This window comes from Lepisma saccharinum, chromosome 2 (genome assembly GCF_977018435.1).
Source record: "Lepisma saccharinum chromosome 2, izLepSacc3.1, whole genome shotgun sequence".
Classification (NCBI taxonomy): Eukaryota; Metazoa; Arthropoda; class Insecta; order Zygentoma; family Lepismatidae; genus Lepisma; species Lepisma saccharinum.
Genome location: NC_139230.1, coordinates 150,972,085 through 150,996,006, shown reverse-complemented (window position 1 = coordinate 150,996,006; position 23,922 = coordinate 150,972,085). Strand labels below are relative to the sequence as shown.

The 23,922-nt window shown below is 40.3% G+C and overlaps 1 protein-coding gene across 2 annotated transcripts in view; it reads right to left on the bottom strand.

Annotated features, from left to right (window-relative positions):
• Nucleotides 1-23,922, bottom strand: part of LOC145984146 (mitogen-activated protein kinase kinase kinase 1-like) — a 229,786-nt gene that overhangs the window by 190,893 nt on the left and 14,971 nt on the right. The window contains exon 1 of one of the 2 annotated variants that reach the window (XM_083117609.1): nucleotides 2,054-2,126. The exons of the other annotated variant lie outside the window; for it this stretch is intronic. The gene's annotated coding sequence lies outside the window, so the exon portion shown is untranslated. Of the gene's footprint in view, nucleotides 1-2,053; nucleotides 2,127-23,922 lie in introns of those variants that run through there. 2 annotated transcript variants of the gene reach the window in all.

The following is a 23,922-nucleotide window of genomic DNA, read 5'->3' as shown; positions in this document are numbered from 1 at the left end:
CATTAATGTTATAACTTTGATCACTGTTGTAATTTGCTACAAGTATCCTAAATTCAACGGACGGGTGAAGTTGCATTAGACACAGAAAAATCACATCAGGAACAGTACAATTAGGGGCGTAGACAGTGTTTTTTTCTTTCTTTCTAACGGGAAGGGATCCACCTTTGCCTGAACTTCCGTACATGTCCTTGAATAACAATGCAAAAAACGAAGGTCGGAGAGAAAGACGCCCACCGTTTCAACGGGCACGTTTAGTTTAATTACTATTATTTTGGAGTTTCAGTGTGCTTCTGTCTAGTTAGCTAACCATGTTATACCAGAGCGAGTTGGGTGAGAGCTTGTTGCCGTTCAGGAGGTCGTGGGTTCATTCAGATTTATCACGAGTTTTCTTAGAATTACGGTGTTCTTTCCACCACTACGCGCAACATCGCGGTTCACGCTGTTTTTATGCCTCACTAGGTTAATCTTGTGAATAACATATGAGAGTGAATGGAAGTTTTACTTGAAAATCGAACCCTGCGTCTGTACCCGTTTGTGTAACGCGCTACGAAGCAGAGTTCCCGGGTTCGATCAGAGTGTTTGGCTGTATCAGTGTCATCATCTCGTCAGTTCACTATTCATCTCCATTGTTGTGATTAACCCAAGTGGTACAAATACGACGCATAATAACCGAAATAGAGTCTCAGTTACCTTATTTGCTACATCACGGTGATCAAGTCTTACAATTATTCGTCCGAATTCATTGCCTCTTCTTTGCGTACACATAAAACAAGCTGTTAGGGTTTTTAAATACCGAAAACAATTTAAATTATCTTCTTTTCACACTGGGCTGTTCACTTATCTGGACGGAAACAAGTAGGCGGTTCTCTAATGATGTTACATACGGACTCCCCGAAACATGGTTAATGGAATGAATACGCTTCTTTATTCTTTTTACGATAAAAGTGTAATCAATATCCGCTTCGTGCCATCAAATCTCACAAAGGTCAAGATAGGCAGCAAGAACGAAACAAAGGAACTGTAAAATGCAGCCTTATGAGCATTTATAGTTATGATACATAAAATTTTCGAGATAAGGACATATTTTTTGTCCACTGAGGAATTTGATATATATCATCAGTGAATATCATCACTGGTAACATACAAGATGATATATGTATCACAATACATATATCGGTATAATGTCACGACATGTTGACTCAGTACATCGAGAGCTCTCGTCGACACTATATATTTGGATATACTGCTAGAAATAAGAAACCTGTTACATAAGATATGGTTAATGGTGAAATCTTACGCACAAAGTGTTGTTAAAACACACTTTCGAATTCTTTGTGTTGTGCCAAAAAATATGGAGAGTGAGTGAGATTGCACAACTGGTGTCTCGGTGATATAGTAAGTCTCACGTCCTTGCCGCCGAAAGTTGTGGGTTCGGAGTTAAAGCTACGAAATGGGCTTTTCATTGTGTTCGTTCTTCCTGAGCATCATTCATTCTCACCGTCGCGATTCACGTAAAGAGATGAAAAAGGTGCGTTAAGTGACCAAATAGAATCAACATTTATAATACATTTTCTTGAAGTAATGGCAATTCAGACTGATATAATCACGCAAAAACAGGATACCCTGTCCCAGGACACAATTTGTAGGAAATAATACACAATACTATGAAATGTTTTCTAACAATTTGAAATTGAAACATTTTCAGTCCTAGAACAATACATTTGAGTACAAAATTCCAAAACTTATAAACAATAACACTACTCGTTGCTTTGTAGTCAAGGGGTCCAGGGTTTGATACAGGGTGAAGGCACATAGTGGTTCGGATCCCACTTTAAGCTATAGGTCCACTCCCAGTTAACTTCACTGTGCATAAAGTGGACTTAAAACACCAACTCAATCAATCCTTCCTATATGTGTCCTCTGAAATATTTCATCAGTCCATTCTCTATTCTCATTGGCACAAGCTTATAGGGAAATGGGAAAATGGCTTAAGATAACCAAAATGCGTACAAGAACTGCATATCATTTTCGTGAAATAGCTTCATGTACTCACCAACTCCTGAATATTCCCGAAAAACATCCATGACCTGTCTCCAAGAGGCGTGATCCACCTCGCTACACCATTTATCTTAACGATCCCTCCCGGGAGCAGACCAACAGAGATTCTGCACGAGTCTGCCACTGCGTGAGAGTTTCAATGCCTCCACGGTCGCAATCTGCGAGTTCAAAGTTCTCTCAACACACGCGGAGTGCAACAGTCTTCGTCGCCCCAATTTACTCTTCTATTACGTTTAATTTTTATGAGCTCCGACCACCTAATTGTAAAGATTTCAATGTTTGATTGATAGAAAAACACGAAAATGACCAGCTAACCTGTTCTACGTTCTAACTAGGCGTTTTACAGGATAATAAACACCCAGGAAAATGTATTTTGCCTAAGGGCCTTTTCAATAGCCATGCAGCAAGGCCTCCCTGATGGATTAGTGATAACGTAATCAAGGGGTTCCGGGTTCGATACCCCGTGGAAGAACATAGTGGTTCTTTTAAAGTTTAAACTGTAGGTCCATACCCGATTAGCCTATCTGTGTAATGATGTCGCCTTGTAATGAAGGATTCACGAGTTAGACATCCGTCGGAAGCATATTTCAGTGGTCCGGGTATCTTTAAACTATAGCTCGACCACAAGGAAAAAAACCTTCCCTCAAAAGCGTTCGCGCATCTTCCCTGCCGTTATCGGTGCTCGGAGCAGTGTTGCCAGGTCAGACTTGAAAAAATCGGGAGATTGTTCCTTGGGAAACCAGATCTGCTACAAAATCCGATGATCGACCTTCTCGGGGGCGGCATAGGCGTGCGCAATGGGGGGCAAGAGGATGTCTGCGGATTTTTTCCAGAGAGGGGGAAACAATGTATTTTTATCAGGCGGGTAAACGAGGCATATTACCCCGTATAATGTTGCCCTCTCAGAAAAAACCACTTGAGTTTGAAATTATCACGTTCCTACATCCCTATTATAATAATGGATGTAAATTACTGTAACTGAAATCAACTCATACGTCTGAAATAATAAGTAATTTTATGTCAACATTCATTTTCCAGAAGGGGAGGGGGTGGCGACCGTTCTTGCACTTCCTTCTGGACGTCAATGCCGCTTTATAATTTTGTAGAAAATTAAGTATTTAAGTATAGAATAGTATATTAAGGATAGAAAATTAAGTATTTTTAAGCCGATGAAAGTTCCAAGCAACTACGGGGGAGGGGGTGCATTATTTCCTTCGTAATTGAACTATGCCGCTTCGTTCTGTAGCAAATTTCTTGTTATTAACACTCACATGCTTTATTCGTCAGTAATGCTGCCTGTATGTTGCTGAATTTAATATATAATAGACACACACACACACACACACACACATACATATATAAAATAATTTGCCCACGCTACGAAGTCAGTATTTCTACTTAGTAAGGCAAGGACGTTTCACTGTGTTTGTGTCACTTCATTCATTTCATCAGTTTTTCATTCATTCATATTGTCGTACTTACCCGTAGAGGCACAAAAGCGACGTAAAATAACTAAAATAGAAATAGATTTTCGGGTGGGATAAAATACAACCATCTAAAAATAGTAATGTACATGGACGTCTGCAGGATTTTTTCCAGGCAGGGGCAAGGAAGGTATTTTTTCCAGGGGGCAAAGAAGACACATTTTCTCCAATAATAGTGTTGTTCCCTCAAAAAAACATTGCTTAAATTTCAATGTATCATATTCATGCAATAATTAACACAAATTATTGCAGCTGAAATGAAATTATATGTGAAAAATATATAATTTTTGGTTGACTTTCATTTTCCAGGGGGGGCACGCCCCCCCCCTTCCGGACGCCCATGGTAATGTAGTAATAAAATAATAATAATGTCCTAGCACATCGTTTGGCATAATTTCACAGTTCAAACAGCACTTTTCATGGCTGAGTGGAGTTCCACTCTCCCCTCCATATTCAAGTAAGGTGACCAGGAAACTTGTTTTTGAGCAGGCCGTCGGAGGTGCCATAGCAATAGTTTATTATGGAATCCTACCGAGAAATCAATAGGTCTGGCAACAATGACGTTGGCCGCTCTGAAGGCTCCTTCCTCCTGTCTTTTTCCCCCACCCACCAGCGCGATGGGGTCTGCGCAGGTTTCTTTCCTTGTGGTTCCACTATACAGACGCAGTCCCGATTAGTCTACGTGTGATAAGCGTAGACTTAAAATCAACCAAGAAAACAAATTAGAACAATCCAGAGCAGAGCTACTATCAGTACATATTTCTCGCGAAAAATCGAAGTTGCTTTCTCGAATATATTGTGCATACTCAAGTTAATCAGAAAGATAAAACAGTCCTAACTAATGGGACTCATCACATCACTGATTAATAGGATTGATTGAATTGAAAATTGTGGGTGCGTCAGCACTTAGGCTATTTTCCATCCGTCGCATTACACGATCCAGATCTTACCATAACTAAAATAAACACGTATCTAATCTGAGGACTAAAATAATCTTACATGGGCTGTAAAGGGGCACTAAGCACATATAAGGACAACACACAGGTCAACATCACACACAGTCCTGTAGAGGATTATACTGCAGTAGGTCCATATGCCAGAACCTCCTTGGCCTGCAAAAAGCGGTTATCGGGGTGTACTTCGTGGAAGTGAGGTTGACATTTGGGTGCTTTACCAGAAGGTCACCCCTTACACGCACGATTAATAGAAAGTAAGACAGAAAAGATACGAGTTGTTTTTCATTGACTTAAAAACTTTTCTAGGTAAATTGCGATAACGAGGGTGTATGGTTGAAAAACTGATGAAACGGACAGACAGAATACCCACAGAAAAATTACAGGGTGTCCACAAATATCCTGGGTGATTATAAACAGGCATTGCATCACTGTCGGTGTTCTTGTGCACAAAGGCAATGAAACTGGTGCCACCAGAAAGAGTTGCTCAATCATTTTCGTCCATATCTCACAGACAAGTGAGCCCCTCGTGTCACGCGGCAGACATCAAGGCTATTTTCCCACTCACGCCACGTTTCTGCATACCCACCGGGATGGATTCGATGACAGGAGTGATGCGTAGTGACAACTGCTGCAGATTCTCAAGCAGTGGAGGTAGATCACGGGTATCCTTGACGTTGCCGAATACGCATCGGGACTATCCCGGTGACCCCTGGTTGGTATGCTGCAGAGTGTGACGCGAGTGGGAACACCACTTTGTGTCTGGCGCGTGACACGAGGGGCTCACATTCAGTGTCTGAGATAAGCACGAACATGTTTGAATTACTCTTTCTAGTGACACCAGGTTCATTGACTTTGTACGTACATATGGCCACCGACAATGATGCATGCCCGTTTGTGCAGACCTTCGTGGCGGAGTTGTTAGCTTGGCGCCAGAGGTCCTGAGTTCGAATCCCGGCCTGGGAATGGATGTTCTTTGTGAGTGTCCCTCATCATATCTCACTCATCCTTATCTTCAAGATTAGCCAAAAGTGGCAGAAAAGCAAAGTCTGCTTGTTTATAACCACAGAGAATACATGTGGAAACTTGTGTACGTACCTTATCTAGAACTCTAATCCACGGCATTAGAGAACAAGACTGCAAGTGGAATTATTTAGAATACGAAATTCTGAACTCATGAGACAACGTTTGAGTAGTTGCCTTCACCGTAGTATGCAGTTTGAACATTTGTTTTCATTGTGCAAAGCGAGTAGCATGTGCCTTTTTACGTTGTTTTTTTTTTGTTTTTTTTGCATGTGTGTATAATTTTCTACAGTCAGAAGCAAAAGTGTACAGAATATACAGGGTGGGCAAAAGAAAAGAGGCCAGAAGAGGAGGAGCATTTTAATTTAGATAGTGCAACGTTATTTTGACAACAAATTAGTAGTGTCAACTGTTGTTTTCATGGTTCAGTGAAACCGAGCCTGCCAGTAGAGAAGATAATATTTGTATTGGAAACCTTTCAAAAGCACAACTCTTTCTAACAGTGTGCTGAAGTGCTAACTCAGAAATTAAAAAAAAAAAGTGTGCCCTCCATATCTCCCATCTCCCATGTAAATATCCATCAGTAAGTACTGAACTACAGAATCTGTTTTAAACGTGAAGAAAGTTTACCACAAGGACGGGGCCTCCCCGATGGCGCCGTGGTTGCGTCGTCGCCTTGTAATCAAGGGGTCCCGGGTTCGCTACCAGGTGGAGGTACATAGTGGTTCGGATACCACTTTAAACTGTAGGTCCAGTCCCGATTAGCCTTGCTGTGCATAAAGTGGACTTTAAAACACCAACTCAAAGAAACAAACAAACCACAAGGACGGAAAAGTGTCTGAAGGTTGAAGGCGGTCATCTTCAACATTTTCGGTAGTGGTACTGTCCATATTCAATGAAATATGTAAATAAAAGTAATTTGACGTGCATTTGTAATAATAGTATGTTATTTTTCCCTTCACGACCTAACACTCCGTCTCTTCAGGCCTCTTTTCTTTAGCCGGCCGGTTCTGTACAAGTGAAATTAGTGCTTCCAAAGTTATTATTTCAGCTACTGATCGCAAAACTGTTACACTATATATGTGAGTTTTAGTTAGCGAGTTCGTTCGTTTATTAATGGTTTCTTAGCTAACAATACAACAACATAGGAGAATATCAATTTCGTATGAGCAGTTCTAATGGCTGCTCGTGACTGTATAAGTATAGAATTTAACACATTCCTGGGAGACAAGTGCACTTTATCTTTCACCTATATTACAGAAAATTTGAATTGAAATAATTGACAATCTTCGTGATTCATCCAAAGCTAGAAAAATTAGGGGTCGCGTGTTCGAGAAGTGGCTTAAGGTATGAGTGATTTTACCTCTCGAATTAATCGCAACCATACGGATGAATGATGAACTGATGAAATGGATGATTGCAGAAACACAATGATACATCCATCATGTGACCGAGGTTTAGGACATCTGGTTTTGTAATGCCTTACGTTGGCAACTCCGCCACTGAGGCCAGTAAAATCTACAATGGATTTTTATAGAATTATAGAATGTGAATTCTGTGTTTGAGTTCACTAGTAAGTCATGGATGTCCGTCCTTTTATTTTTTATTATGTGTCAGTATTTACCATCCTTTCACCGTTCATCTTTGGAGCATCTGCTCTTCAAAACTATTTATTAGTTCGCTATACCATTAAGTTATTCACAACCAGGCGGTGAGAGGATGATAGAAGGATAGTTAACAAGCAAGTGGGTGAAAGTGCCTTCATTGTAATTCCGATCCGCGCATTAGCTTGTAGTGACTGAGGAAAACCACAGATTTAAACCTGCGTCCTCCCAAATAGAAGTCTGCCGCTGCATAAATATGTTGTGCAGCCATGGATTCTTTTGCGGGCTTTGCCGAACCTGTTGGAACCGTTCCTGCGACCCCGTTTTCTATCTGAAACTCGACACATCTGCGGTGGTATACTACGTATAAAATTGGATAGCTTTATTGCTCTTAGTAGCAAAGATGCCGTTTGTTTAAAAACAAGAGCATAACGCCGTAATTAGCAAAATAGAAGATTGCACGTGGCTGAAAGTTTGGCACTCTGTGTGCAAACTTAGAAAATAAAAACATATTTTTAATGTCTCCAGTATGAGGGAAGTGAAAGTAACTTTCTTTACATTAAGACATAAGACCTTCATCAGATGTTCAGCGAGAGACCGCTGATCACATGAGGAACATGCCCGACCTACTTACTATAAAAGGCACAAATGCAGATGGGAGTACAAAGTGATAAATGCCGGATCCCTGTGGGTGTGTTTTTTAAGATAAACAAGGTATTTCATGTATTCATATTTCCTGAAGTATTTCTGAAACAGTAAATAATCTCAGTGTTTAATTATGGCATTTGAATCTGTACTCAACAATTACATAAGAAAGGCCAACAATATAACAAGGTCAATGCATGGTTGCTAACACCTTCACCTCATTTCAACAGTGATGTTGTTTCGCAAAGTTCTAAATCCTTTTGATTCGAGCCATAAGTCTACGGATATTGTGTCTGTAAATTTGAACATCCAGAGTGTTGACTTTTCTAGGAACAACATTTATCTCTTGTATATGTCAGTAGCCAATATTTCATTCCGAATCTCAAAAAATTCAATGACGTTTGATAACTAGACCCAGAAATTTGAAGCGAATGCCTATTTTGTATCTTTATAAGGAAGTGTTCCCGGGTTCGATACCCGATGGAGGCACATGCACGGTGGTTTGGATCTCACTTTAAACTGTAGGTCCAGTCCCGATTAGTCTTTCTGTGCATAAAGTGGACTTCTAAACAACAATTCAATTCAATATAAGGAAGTGTAAAATAGTTTTCAATATTCACGATTCATGCGAAATTATACTTATTGGGAGGATTTTACGGTGTCTTTTAAAATGGTAATTAGCACCTATTTTTGCCTAAAATTCATTATATCAATAATTTTAACTTAACTTTTCTTATGGTCTCTTGTTCTCCATGTAGCTAGAATTGATCGAACAATCTGTTACATTAGAGGTGTAGTGTGTCCCCTACACCCCCATACACAATACAGCATTCACCACTGAAGTCTCGCCCGACCCTGTGGCCGAGTGGTTAGCAGAGCGCGCTACAACGCCAGGGGTTCCGGGTTCGAGTCCCGGGTAAGGCATGGGTATTTGTGATTGTCTGTCCTGAAAAAGTCCTGAAATAGAAATGTGAATGAAATTATATGAGTGAATGTGATGGGGGAAGCTTCCGCTTAGGGGGCTTTCCTTTATTAAAAAAAAAAAAAAAAAAAAAGTGGTTAGCACATCGCGCTGCGACGCCAAGGGTCCCGGGTTCGAATCCCGGTCGGGCTTGGTTGTTTGTGAATGTCCATCCATCAATTTCATCATTTCATCACTCATCCCCATCTTCGCAAATTAGCCAAGAGGCACAAAACGCGAAGTAAAATAAACTAAATCAATCAATCAATAAATCAACCACTGAAGTCTCCTTTGATGTATTTACGACCCAAGTTACGTGCCATGCCTATCGCTATACAACATGGTTGAAAGTGGCGATGCAGTATCGCATTAAAAATGCATATTTTCACATGTTTTCTCCCCTCTTGTAGTTTAATTTATTTTCGTTAGGACGAAAATGAATTCGAAATCTTTCACCGTTCGGGTGGTGTTGGTGGTGTGAAATAAAGGAGCTCTCATAGTTCTGCAGTTCTGAGAAGAATGCTCGCTTAAAAACGGGGGCAGGGTGTATATTCAAAACACATGTTTCAAAGCGTTAACACTGTGTAAGAAGAATAAAACTTATGTAAGAAGAATAAAACTTAAATTAATCTCTAGGTATTTATAATTACAATTTTATAGCATTATGCAAAACTTAGTTTAAAAGATTGACATTAATTAGAGGTTAATTTTATTTTTAGAACCTAATTTGATACTTTCGAAGTGTGTATTTTGGGTGCCTAGAACTTCGTTCATTTTCTAGCCTAAAATTCCTAGATGTAGTGATAACATAAACGTTCCAAGAATTACTATTTTTACAATAATACGTCGTTTAATGTCACTTTTGGTTATTCGCGTCCAGGATGAATGATTGTGAAGGAACGCCTATGCACAAGTCGGGATTCGAACAGTCACTTTCAGCTAATCGTGACGATAAGAATGAATGATGATAATGATAAGATGAAACAGACAGAGGAACACCCATGCACAGATCGGGATTAAAACAGTTAATTTTGGGTAATCACTACAATGAGGATAAAAGATCATCAGATCAAATTGATGAAGGAACACTCACAAAGAGGACCCATGCCCAGATCGAGATTTGAAACCTGACAATTCGGTGACAATATAGACAGTTGGCTACTGAACTCGCTCGTAGCCTTGCAAGAAAGTCAGTATTGCAATTTACGAAAATACGTGCATAGTGGAAATTCATACCACTCAGCCCTCAAGCTGTGAAGCCATGGGCCTTGTGTTTGAGTTTGAATCCTGAGTAATTCACTACTGTTTGTTCTGAACTTAGGTTATTTGACATATGGGGTAACGTTAACGCCGCTTTTCTACCTCTAAAGTTGAAGGCGACGATGAGGGTGGCTAATGATCAATGAAATATAGGAAAGACAAAAACTATTAAACAACAACAACCGAAACCAGACTCTTCGGTTACGAGGTCATGAGTCGAACTTTCAACACACTGGACCAAGCTGTAGGTTCGCGGTGCTGATTACACCAGCTCTTCTTGCCTTCACACCTCCTATAAGCCTGGATGGCACGGGATAAATAAATATATTTGCATATAATATACATATACAACGTAATGTATAATATGTAACATATATACACACACATATAAATATCACAATATACACAATAAATATATAACATAGGCTACGCATTTTAGTTGTCTCTTACTGTATTATTATACATAAGGTACTGTGAAAACTGATTTGGCACATATATTGTCTTCAATTGAAATGATTTGGTTTTTGGCCATGTTCACGTATTTACAGTTACGCTAACCGCAATCGTGAGAATAATGATCACGAAACTGATGAAAGAATAGGCAAACAAAAAACGGAATTCGAACCCAAAACCACAAATTGAACCGTGCATTAAGGAAACCGCTTAACTCCAAAGCAGCTGTTCCAATACCTGTTCCATGATTTATTCAATGTAATGGTAATTCAGAACTGCTGAAGCATGAAGTTGGTTGTTCATGAAGATGAGAATGTCAATCTCTATGGTGGGCAGTCTTGGACACGCCCAACGTGACAGCAAATTCGCCATTGAATCAAAATTAAAAGTGACTGCCTGGTTGATACGATTTTCGTGTAGGATGATGCGTAAAAGAAAACAATCGGGTGATATCGGTCGTCCAACAACCTAGTTCGATTCAGCAGTTTTATTTTCCTCCCAGCTGTGCAGTAGGTTACTAATATTTGCTCGGGTTTCACTGCGTTTCAAATATCCGACTGTGCACACAAGTTGCAAAACTAAGTTTCACGTTTCATCTACTCAACGATGTTAACTAATCAAGTAAATTTCTACTAACGTTTGCTTAACTTTGGCCAAGCAGAAAATTAAATCATTGTTCTTGTTGCATCTTGGCAATTGTACAAATCTCGAAGCATTTCTTGAACTATACGTTTAAGCTCAAAGGCTCGAGTAAACTTCCCTGCACTTAATTCCACTTCAAGCACTGCTGTTGTGACTGCTTATTAACAAAACGGAACTATATTCGGTGAACATAAAGGGCGTGTTTCGAAACCTGACCTTGTCGGTGCTAGGTCTCATTTGGCACCTAGTGTGTCGTGTCTTGGTACCAGAAAGAAAAAGTACAATGGCATTTTTCTATAGCCAAAGAACAAAAAATGATACATCACTAAATGCAATGCGAATATAAACAAATTCTACACATGCATACATAGAGCAATATTTTTATGTAATTCCATATTTTATTCCATCGTATTTAGCACCATAAAACGTCAAATGTCCAAAGATTGTACAGTGCCTTTCTTAGCCTAACAGGAGCTCCATTTCATTTTTATTTTGCATATTTCAATCGATTCCACATAATTATGGTGATTTTACATCAAATTTTATATTTTGGAATTTTCTAAATATTTTACCTAATTCTACAATAATTTGTGTCAGCTACTGTAAAGATACGTGAATATTATGTAATATTTTAACTTAGAAACTTTTATATTGCCAAGAAAATTTGCAATATATTTTTAATCGAGAATATCTGCAAGAATTTCTGGAAGTCAATTTCCACTCTTTTCGTTTTGGGTTTTTGATGCAGCTTTTCTACTTCTCTACGTTAATCGCTATGATGAAATGAACAACGAGTTGATGAAACAGACGAGTGAACAAATAGAAAGCACCTTTCCTAATCCATGAATCGAACCAAGGGCCCGTAGCATTTAATCAATAACGTCGTCACAAAAGCTGCACCAAATTCTCCCGTTTTGGTGGCCATAAAAATGCGTCGATGTTCATAAAATATAAAATATTTTAATCTATACTTCACTGCCATTCATTCATTGTTTGTCACGTACAATTATTGCATAAAATTAATTAGAAAATGAGTGGGAATTGGCAACCGTTTTGGAAGTTACATATTTGAGCCAACGTATTTAACAACATATTTTACCATAGTTCCTACATATAAAACATTAAAATGCCGACCAAGGCAAAATTTATTGTAAAATAAGATTGTATAAACGTAACGTTTCCACACTCTAATACGGTCTTCTTCAAAAAAAGATTTACAATTAATTATTTTTTTATTTATTGTGAATCTTTGTCTGATGAAGGTAGAAACGTTACAATTATAGTCTTATTTTACAATAAATTCTGCCTTGGTCAGCATTTTAGTGTTTTATATGTAGCAAGTATGGTAAAATATGTTGTTAAATACGTTGGCTCAAATATGTAACTTCCAACTTAGTTTTATTAAACATGGAAGCAAGGCTTAATAGTGTTACCACTACTTCATTTGGATAGTAAGTGATGTCACAAAAAAATCCGGGCTCTGAAGTCGCCACCCTCTCTTCTACTTTTCGTGCGTACATTTCGAACACTAAAAAACAAAAAGCCCGTAGATGGGCAAGGCCTGCCAAACGGCTTTTCCTTGGGTGGTGCGTGGTCAGCGCATCGTATCCCATCGCCGCTGTTTTCTAGCTCTCGAGACTATTGCTTTCGAGTAGATCCCCAAGTGTCCTCACGATGCTGGGTCCACACCAAAAATTTTGGAGCTCCCACTGGGAGAGAACGCAGGGTGGCTACTCTAGGACCATGATAAAATTCAAGTATAATTCCCGCTTTTCAAGACAAACTTTCCAAAAATTCAAGGCCACAAATACATATATTTAAAATATATAATTTAAGGTGCAGAATTTACATTTGCCATTTCACATACTCGGTTTCGAAATACATCTACACACAAGTCACAAACGTAACGGGATAAATTAATTTACAAAAAAATTGTTAATTGTATAAGTAATTTCAAACTCAAATTACCTAATCAATTCAAGATATATTAGTTTTCAATAATTTTCAGTCCGTTAGATAGATTGTTCTGCAAAGGACACTAACAAAGTAAAGGAACAAAGAGAATTCTGTTTCATTTTTAATGTAATTTTCTTTTCTTTTTCTTCCTAGATAAAAATAAGGGCTAAACTGTGAAAAACTTGCTTCAAGGCATTAATAAATATGTATAAATTCAATGGGACTTGGAATAATAAAAGGTGCAATTTTTCACGTCTACGGAGAAAAATTCACGCAGAATTCACGCAGAACTGAATTCCCGGAGACAATAATTCACGCAGAATTCCCGGTGGGCAGCCACCCTGGAGCGCTAAGGAGCAGTATTTTAACTATTATTAACGTAGTATCACTGGTATTCCTAAAAACTTACCTCGTAAGAAGGGCGGCGTGCAAACGGAAACCCTGGATGTAACTACAGAGCAATTGCAAGCCAGAGCTTAAATACGAACATTAAAAACATTATAATAAAAAAAATAATAAGACTTCAGGCTGTTAAAAGTTCAAATCTTCTTCCATTGGTCAATCCAATGTTCATTGAGCGAGAGAAGGTCGAGATTCTGCAATAGGAAAGGAGACTTGGTCACTTCCATAAACCACACACATACGAGCTTTTCAATAATTAGTTCGGTAACTTGAGAAGGCGTACATGCCAAAATGCAACTCCGGTTTATTTTTTCCTCGCAGGTGCTTCTGGCTTCAGGTGACGTCAATTATTTAAACAAACAAAGCATAGAAACTTGGGAATAATACCATTCCAGTCACGTACGAGTTCAAAGGCTACTCGAGTCGCTCGACGCAGTTACAAACATTCGGGATGCCGGACAAAAGGAGATTTTTCTGCCCACGCTGTGTTAACACCTAGGACCGTGAAATAACCTGCACGGAAGGTCGCACCCAATGGTACAGTTTACCACTGGAAGGGAAACAACTGCATTATACTGAAACTAATAGCAAGCCAAATCTATTGTTTGGTACAGGATCACGATAAGATTAGGTAGTATCGGATTATGAATAGTCACCAAAACACATACACCCACACACACCCACGAATTGGAAACTAAAGTTTTGTTACTTTTTCTTTTCTTTTGCTGCTTATCGTTGTGTTAATATCTCCGCCATCGTGGTCTAGTAGCTTCAGCAGACGGGTACTAAATGTAAGACTGCGCCATGGGGACTTCCGGATAGCGTGGTGGTTTGGATATCGTTTTCAACTCTAGATCGTCTGGATTAGTCTCTCTTTGCAAAAAGTTGACTTAAAGTAGCCTTTTCCAAAGATTGAGAGGTGTGAAACTTTCTGTGAACGTCGTTATTGAGTACACATTTGCTATATCAATATATTTTTTATGCATGCTGCAGTATTCAATTAGATATACATTCACGGAATTATCATCTGCTAAATTAAGAGTGTAAAATTTGAATTTCAGATAAGCCATCTTTCAACTGTCCATTTTCCCATTCGGAGCTACAGTGACAACAGTAACAGTTACAACCTAGGAAATCGTCACCGGCTAAAGTTTAAGTGAAAAATGATGGCTAACGAAAGAATTGCCGACAATAGACCCACAGAGATACCCATGGAAATATTGTCACTTAATCAAATACATTTTATATAATTAATTAATCTAACAGCTGCGTAATGCAAAGCTAAAATGGAACGAATGACATGCGTGTGAATGAGAATGGTGCCATTTGAGTGCGTGCGATTTGTCACCATGAATTCGAACCCATGTCACCTAATTTTATTTTTATTACTTAGCGGCGCTTTTCTGCCACTTTCGGCTAATCACGACGAACACCCATGGCCAGGGCAGGATTCGAAGACGGGTCCCATGGCGTCGTAGCACGCTGTGCTAATCACTCCGCCACGGAGGTCGGCCCCATGACATCTGGTTTCGCATTTACACCAACGCATGCTCCGCGTAATATAAATTATGACGGACTCTGTGTACTGGTTAGCGTAGAGTGCTGCGAAACCTGTGGAACGGGTTTCAATCTTGCGTTAAGTAATTAGTATTTTTTACGAGATGTTTCTGCTTATACTATACTATACTATACTCTGTCCCGGTTATCTCTGGAGCAAGGCCGCGCATAGCGGCAGAGAAGTGGTAGAAATAGAGTAGATAGGGCAAAGTAGTACACGCTGCTGCGAAGGCTGGGAACTGCAGCCGCTTTTCTCCCCTCCACGCAATCCAATTCACTCTCAAGTGTTCATTGGAGGAGCTGTCTCGCATCAATACTTGCGCAGAGACTTGTTTCCGTTCGCTTGCTTCAGAGATAACCGGGACAGAGGGTAGGTACTATTGTCTTTATTTAAATGGAATGCGAATGATCCATAAACTTCAATTTTCGAGCTTTCGCGTTGGTTTCCTTTCCATAAACGACTATGCATTCGTAACTCCTTTCCGGACTGTGCTTTCCCGAGCAGTACACAATATTAGAATGTTCTCAACCATCAGACAAAGCATCCTAGGTCCGCACCATGTAATAAACCCGCTTGATGACCGCATAGAATACCAAATGAGTCGCCTTCGAGCTAGATTGGGGTCATGAAATATGACCAACTATAGCAGAGTTCTGCTTAAATGCAAGGTAGACTGGCGCCAGCACCGAACGTAATAGCCTTGGGAAGGGTAACGCTGCTGAGGTAATTTGTCGATGGGAAGAAAGATGCTCGCCTGACGCCACGCTGCACAATCCTTTCGTCTCGTCAGCTCGAAGCCTCCAAAGCGAAGAACCGTTTTGGCAGGAAGAAGACCAGAGGCCCAATGTTCCAAACATTTCACAATACCTTTTATTGGCGTGCGTTGGTTCTCGGTCGACAAAAAAGATGAGCTGTTACATGTGGCGGCAACATATGAAACTGGGAATGTTTTAGGTAGGTCCACTTTATGCGCAGACAGGCCAACCGAGACTGGTTCTACAGCTTTCAGGGCAGAAGGCTTATTCAGGTACAGTTCTCGCCACTTAGTGACTGCAGTTGCAAAACTTAAAAGAATGCGACTGACCGAGCATTTGCACAGGTCCTGGGCAAAGGCAAGCAAGCAGTGAGGTTTCCAAGCATTTAGAGCAGGATTCTAATGGGATCTATTGGGTTTCGCTGCAAGACCTGAACCTTTTTTCTGGCACAATTTAAATTTGGTACAAGTTGCGTATTGTTTCATTGAAAAAAGGTTCCTGGATCGCATTTAAATTGATGCGGAAAAAAGAGTTCCTGAACAGCATTTAAATTGATCCGGAAAAAAAGTTCCTGGACCGAATTAAAATTCAGCCGAAAAAAAATCCTGGATCGAATTAAAATTCAACCGTAAAAAAGGTTCCTGGACCGAATTTAAATTCAGCCGGAAAAAGGTTCCTGGACCGAATTGATATACTTCACATATAAAAAGGTTCTTCAGGGTCCAGAACCCATTTACGCTTGATGATTTTCTCTCCTGGACCGGAATTGAATCTATTTAAAATTCCTAAAACTTTAACAACCCTGCTTTAGAGGGATTTTTTTTCCGATCGCTATCTGAAATAACTTGCCCTCTTCGTGTAGGTTAGCACTCTGTTTCGAGCCAAGCGTTCAAACCGCCCTCATCTGCCTCTGGCTGTTATAAAATAAAGCACGTGCTGTTTCCAGCGCTCGTCACTGGATGGAAGCACTCACGTGATGGCAGGTAAGGTCTTCCAGTAGACCACCTAGTGGCGGGAAATGTACCAGAAGGAAGCATTTTGAGAAGCACGTTACCTTTTCAACGTGTTGTGTGTCCTGTCCAGGTCCCTTTACAATCTTGCACTTTAACATTTCTCAAAGGACTTTCTACACATTTTTTTCTTTAAAAAATAAATCAGGTAGGGATTTTATATAAGAGAATGTTTCCTTGGATATTGTGAAGGGTGCAAAATTGCACCCGAAAAAAAATAACTCGTGCATTCATTCATTGTATGAAGTGGGACATCCACAGGGGATCGAAACTGCTACCACTTGGTTACAAGGCCAAAACAAAATGACGGATATATATATATATATATATATATATGTGTGTGTGTGTGTGGGGGGGGGGGTGTTAATACAAGGAAGACAGAAGTAATTGTTGATCACAAAGAGATCTGGAGACATTGCAAGCCTTGCAAATAGGTTTTATTGCTGGAATCGCTATATCCTAGTTATTCTTACTAGTCACTCTGTGTATTACTTATTTTTCTGTATTCTTGCTGTTATATGTATTGCTTACCTTTACCGACGACAAGGCACTTCACTATGTCTCCACGATGGCATAGGAAGAATTCACACCGAAGCGATATGCGACAGGCGACCCGCGTCGCTTGAGGATTCGTTTAATCGAGCGTAGGTTTGTTTGTATGGCGTGTCATGCCACTAGGATGTAAAACGTTGCTTCTGATTTGCTCGTTCTCAAGCGACGTGTCGAACGTCGTCGCCTTGTAATCAAAAGGGTTCGATACTCGCTGAAGACACATAGTGGGTCGGACACAACTTCAAGTTGTAGGTCCACTTTAAACTGTAGGTCCAGTCCCGATTAGCCTTACTGTGCATAAAGTGGACTTAAAACACCAACTCAATCAATCAATCAAATCAAATTGTAGGCCCAGTCCCGACACATCGACCACGCTATCTCTCGGCCCCCATTCACAGCGCAGAACTGGTATTTTCACAAAATCCTGTTTACCTGCTGGCCGCTTCGGGGAGGAGGAATTCTAAGGTTGCCGCTTGTTGCCCAAACAGGGGGGCAGCTGTAGGCCTAATTGGGCTGTTTGATCGGAAAGGCGGCAACAACGTGTCGCTGCCATAAAGGCAGTTCCCGCGCCGGTTGTTAACTTGGCCGGACTCTAAGTCTAGTGTATCTGTGCATAAAGTGAACTCAAAACTCGGACAAGGCACTACTATTAGCTGTTCACAATTTTACGTATGTTATATCTAGCGATAGGTGAAATACCGATAAGAGACTGGATATAAGGTGCATTATAGTACCTTGCTTTACCATAAAACATATACTGTTAAGACATTAAGATTCAGAAATCTTAGTTTCAGATTTTCGGTGGCTTGTAAATGCATCGATGACAATCAAAATTAATTGAAATGCAGTCTAAGTCAGACAGGGTTGCAATCTCAATTGCGGTTCTTTTCCATAAACGTTTGTGTCTTTTCTATTTAGTGTCGCTTTTTCTGCCTGGTTTATCGTGATTATGTGGATGAATGACAATTGGATTAAATTCATGAAGTGACACTCATAAAAGAAACCCGTTCCGAGGCTCGAACCCGGAATCTTCTGCTCTCGGCCACGGACGTGGTTGCATAAACATTCATTCACTCGCATTGGCGTGGCCGTGGTTAGAATGGTTGTCGAAGTTTGCCATGTAAAGTAAACAATGAAACAAGACAAGATTGAAAGAGCAAACATTCATGACATGCTCCGGAATCGAACCCTGATTTAGTGCATATTTTTTTTTTTCTGGTGCATTGCAAGACTTGCTTCTTTGGCTTGAGTTGGTGTTTTAAGTCCACTTTATGCACAGTAAGGCTAATCGGGACTGGACCTACGGTTTAATGACTGTGTCATGTGCTTCCACCGGGTATCGAACCCGGGACCCCTTGATTACAAGGCAACGACGCTACCACTGCGCCATCGGGGAGGCCCAAGACTTGCTTCTCTTACAACCCCAATGGTCCGAATCTTTCACCGTCGTTGCATCTGTTCGATCTTCTATGTTCCCCTATGCAATTCACTTAACATTAGAAATGCAAGCAGTTATTTTTTTTCTTATTTTACCTCGCTTTGCTGCCTTTTTAGACTAATCGTGATGATGAATGATGATTAGATGAAGCTGATGAAGGGAGACGGACAGAGGAACGTGCATGCATGGACGGGGACTCGAACCCCATATCTTCAGTGGCAATATCACTCAATGAGCTCAGCCACACAGAAGACTATATTCCATCCAGTGAGCCGAACTCCGTTCCGGAAGATTAGTTGACTCCTTAACTTGGTTCCTGCTGCGACATTGGATACCATTTTATTTATTTAATACACTGTACAGAAGTCCATTCGTTGTTACATCAATTCTTGTGAACAATAGATGAAGAGGAAAAGGTGAAAGTTCTTGTATTCTGTCGGTGGGCGGTCAGTAGGCTCCAGACCCCGGGCATCTCAGGGCGACAGGTTTATCGCATTTTTCATCTTTCGTTTGGTAGTCTTCAATGTCCAAAGTCCAATGTCGGAAGAGGGGTGAATTTCGCAGAAGCGGCAAGATAAGCTTCTTGTGGGAGAATTATTTTGGGTTGCTGTCAGCTTCACGAATCGCGATTGGCCAACAGTGGCAGACAAGGGGAGCAAAATAAACCAAATCAATCAATCATCTGGCATTGCTTAAATTATCGATTATCGCGAACTCGATTGATTGATTGATTGATTTAGTTTATTTTACTTCGCGTTTTGTGCCTCTTGGCTAATTTGCGAAGATGGGGATGAGTGATGAAATGATGAAATTGATGAATGGACATTCACAAACAACCAAGCCCGACCGGGATTCGAACTCGGAACCCTTGGCGTCGCAGTATCGCGAACTCGAGTCAGACATATCGGAAATATTTCACTCTCGCTCGTAGTAGGAGCAGTACTCGTGTCTATTCATTTGTGGTTGGCATTCCGGTTATTGGCTGAAACCACTTTAAGCACTGGTTCCATCTCAACTGAGCAAGAGCCGACATCCGCTACGACGAAGGGGTCCCGGGTTCGAATCCCGGCCTGGGCATAGGTGTTCTTTGAGTGTGTCCCTTCGTCAATTTCATTCATCCTAAGCGTCACGATTAGCCAAAAGTGTCTGAAAAGCGACGCTAAATAACAAAAATTAAATTAAATGAACTGAACAAGACAAGCATAAATGGCGATCAAGATAAAATAACTTATCTGTCGCGAAACATTCAGTAGTTTGTCAGTGTTTATCTAAATATTTGGCGCACGTACACAGGCTGCTCGACACATGCGAATGGAAATTTGTGCATGGGAGCCAGGAAAGGGGGCAAGAAGAGCTGGAAAACGAATATCAGCCTAAAAGTATATATTTCACAATTATAACTTCATTTTAATCATTGATTGAGTTGGTGTTTCACAGTGTTATGCACAGTAAGGTAAGGCTAATCGGGACTGGACCTATAGTTTTTAAAGTGGGATCCGAACCAGTGCCTCCACTGGGTGCGAGTAAAGCTACTATGGGGGGAAAATATGGCTCATATGCCCCCTCCCTTCGTGAAAAAAAACCTGCGGGCATCTATGTATTGTGTCTCCCTTTATCAATTTTATGGTCAGTGATTTATCCACACACCCCCAACACCCCTCTAACACCCGCCTAATTTTTTTTCACAAAGACCCAATTTATGGTCATTTTGGCTCTAAATTTACACTTGCACCCCACTAAACACAAACTTACACCCACCCAAAAGAAAAATTCTGAATAAAACCCTGGTTATGGTCCATCTCTTTCCATTACCACGTGCACATGACCTAAGGAATCAAGTAAGCCATATACCGAGAATATTTATATTTAAAATAATATAAAAGGAAGAAACAAAATGACATTTTCTCTGCAAAAACAGTTCACTTATACAGATATAAGGATGGGCCATCCTCTTGACGGCGTCTCTCTCTCAGACGCTCTTCACCAGATGTCACGTGACTTACCTCTCTTCTCTGCCCTGTCTTCCAGGGGGAAAACACAGCTCCTTGATCCTTCCGGAGATAAGAGGAGAAGGCAGAAGTCTTGCATTTTATTCTTTCTTTCTTTCTTTCGCACACCAAAAGCTTTACATGCACAATCAACACGGTTATACCTGGCCTTTTCCTATACAAGATTTTTGTTGTTGTTGTTGTTGTTGTTGTACAAAGAAGGACACCTCACGAAAGAAACTACAACAAGGGCGTATATGGCAGTGTTTGTTTTAATTGCATATTATGCTCAGAGGTTAATCGGGACTGGGAATGCAGTTTAAGATGGGATCCGAATGACTGTGCAATGTGCCTCTACCAGTGATCCAACTCGAGACCCCTTGATTACAACAGGACAATCTTACACTACGCCATCGGGGAGGCAGAGTACTATACGAGAAGGTGCTGAATGATAATCTGCATGAAGAGAGTGGCAACCCCGGCCAAAGGAAACAAGTGGGAAAATAATGGCTGCAGTTGCTAGGGGTGAGCGACCACTCTCGCGGAGATTTTACTGCCCAACCCATGTAAAGAACAACCAAGCCAAATTTTAATTTTCCGCCTATCAGTTTTAAGGGCTGTCAAACTAAACTTGGCTCAGTGTTTGACACGTGTGCTTGCTTTTTCACTACCATTGTTTCCTAAACTATATGGCGCATGTACGACTACTCCACCCTCTCCCCCAATCCATCGGCCAATGGTTGACAAAAAAAAAGTGGCCCCCATGTTACGTGAGATTTATGACTGCATAGGTGTTTCTATGTTCCGTGATTCAGAGTGTTAGCTTTTGCAAGAGGCAATCACGTGTTGATATGTGGAAAACAAGCGGTTACCAATCAGGTTACAGGTAAAACGAATTTCTGATGTTTATAAACGTATTTTCAGTGAACGGGTGTTATTGGACAAAGCTACATTGCGTATTTTTCTGCTTCCTGGTGCATGGTACGACTTGTAAGTCGAGAATGACACATGCAGAGGAAACGCCTATCTGTAAACATCGAAGGCAATATTCGACTTGCTTATTCAAATTTCTGATAGCATAAAATCGAATTGTATGTTTGGAGCATGATATCATCATAACTGGAATGCACAGTTGCTGCACCATTTGCTATTAAATTGAATTTTATGTACCAGCACGGTACTTTCGCACACTTTTAAAAACAAGAATCGTGACTTTCTGCATAACAGCATGAAATTTGGTATATTACCCTCGGAATACTACAGGGGTATATTTTGTACCCCATTATTACTATATCATGCTGTATTTTACGTTAAGTTTCAATTCAAAGGTCTGTAATTTTTCTAGTAAACTGTTTTGTTTTGATTTTTGATTGTTATTAGTGTCGATTTACTGCCATTTCCTTGATCTAATCGCGACGATGAGGATGAGTGATGATATGATGAAATTGATAAAGGGGCACTCACAAAGAACATTCACGCCCAGGCCGAGATTCGAACCCGGGACCCGTGGCGTCGTAGCGAAATGTGCTAACCATTCCAGCACGGGGGCCGGCTGTTTATAGATAAGTACTACATGAACCTATTTACAAATATGTATTTTGATTATCGTAACTGCAAGTTGATTCATTAGTTGCAATGTGTTTGCACGTATTCACGATAAATTCCGTTTTTCGAGCTCTCGTAGCATAAATCCTGAACGCAAACAACGAAAAAACGTTAATACAAATGTCCATATGCTTCTAAGGTATTTGCTTGGGCACTGTGTATTTCGTGCAATGCTGCATCATGGATTTCGAGCCTTGATACGAGGCCGTGAACGTGACAGTCATTTACAACTCAAGACGTGACCGAAAACGAGACAGAACCGCCTGCCACACGAAACGAGACGAGATTGCCAAATCTCGCCTCGTCTGATGCCATCACATAATTATTAGAATGGCCCGTACTTGGTGATAAAACAATGCCAGTGTCGATCAGAGGTGGTAAAGGATGGAGTTCAATAATAATACTAAAAAAACAAAAAACAATAACAACCTGCATATTCAGTGTAAATATTGCACAAGTTGGTGCCAACATATGCTCAAACTTGAGTTGACATTGAGTGCTTGGTGTATATATGCCGTAGTTTACCTGGCACCAGATGACACCAAAAAGGCGCGATGGGCAGGCACTACTAGTCCAAACCAGTTGCACACAGCATTACCAACCAAACCATGCATTGGAGGGAAATCCAAGCACTTAGAGCAGCTTTAGACAAAAGCATTTATCTTAACATTTCTGCTGCGATCGACATACGAAATACGATCGAATCGTGTAAAGTGAAGAAATCATGATAAAGTGAAAGATGTCATGGCAAATTCCAGGCACGTTTCACGGATAAAATAGGTCCTGATTTTCTTACCATCTCGCGTAGCATAACCAATCAGAAGCGAGCTCTACGTCACAGGTGTTCTAGATGTAACGGCGGCCGAGATCAATGTAAACAATCTACGACTTCACATTAAAAAAAAAAAAGAACCTAATAACTTTTCAACCAAGAGGGAGCAACGTTTCCTAAGAACAGTTTTTTTGGTACAAATTCATGACGTCGCTTAAACACATACTTTACTTAAAGGGGCATACAATACATTTAAGGAAGATTACAGTAGTTGTCTGAAATTGAAAACATTGGGCACTGGTTCATGGACAGTAATATCTCAATATGCATGTGAGATTGGTGGTTCTTTATTGTTACAAAAATAACGTGCAGAGTTTCAGTTAGTTTACACGATATCTTATTAATGAAATAACCATTTCCCCTCCTAAATTACATTTCTTTCCTTTTGTATTTATTAGTTATTAAATTAAAACTGAGTAACTCTTGAGTGTATTTCGTGCTGTATATATTATATACAAAGTTGAATGCACGTTTCACAATGGGCCTCCCCCATGGCGCAGTGGTAGCGTCATTGCCTTGTAATCAAGGGGTCCCGGGTTCGATACCCGGTGGAGGCACAAGTGGTTCGGATCCCACTTTAAACTGTAGGTCCAGTCCCGATTAGCCTTACTGTGCATAAAGTGGACTTAAAACACCAACTCAAACTCAAACATTTCACAATCGCAAATGCTAACCGGAATGTAACATGAAATGCTTCCGTGTAAAGTACCGTCTGCGGTAAGAAATACTGTAAGATTTTCGGA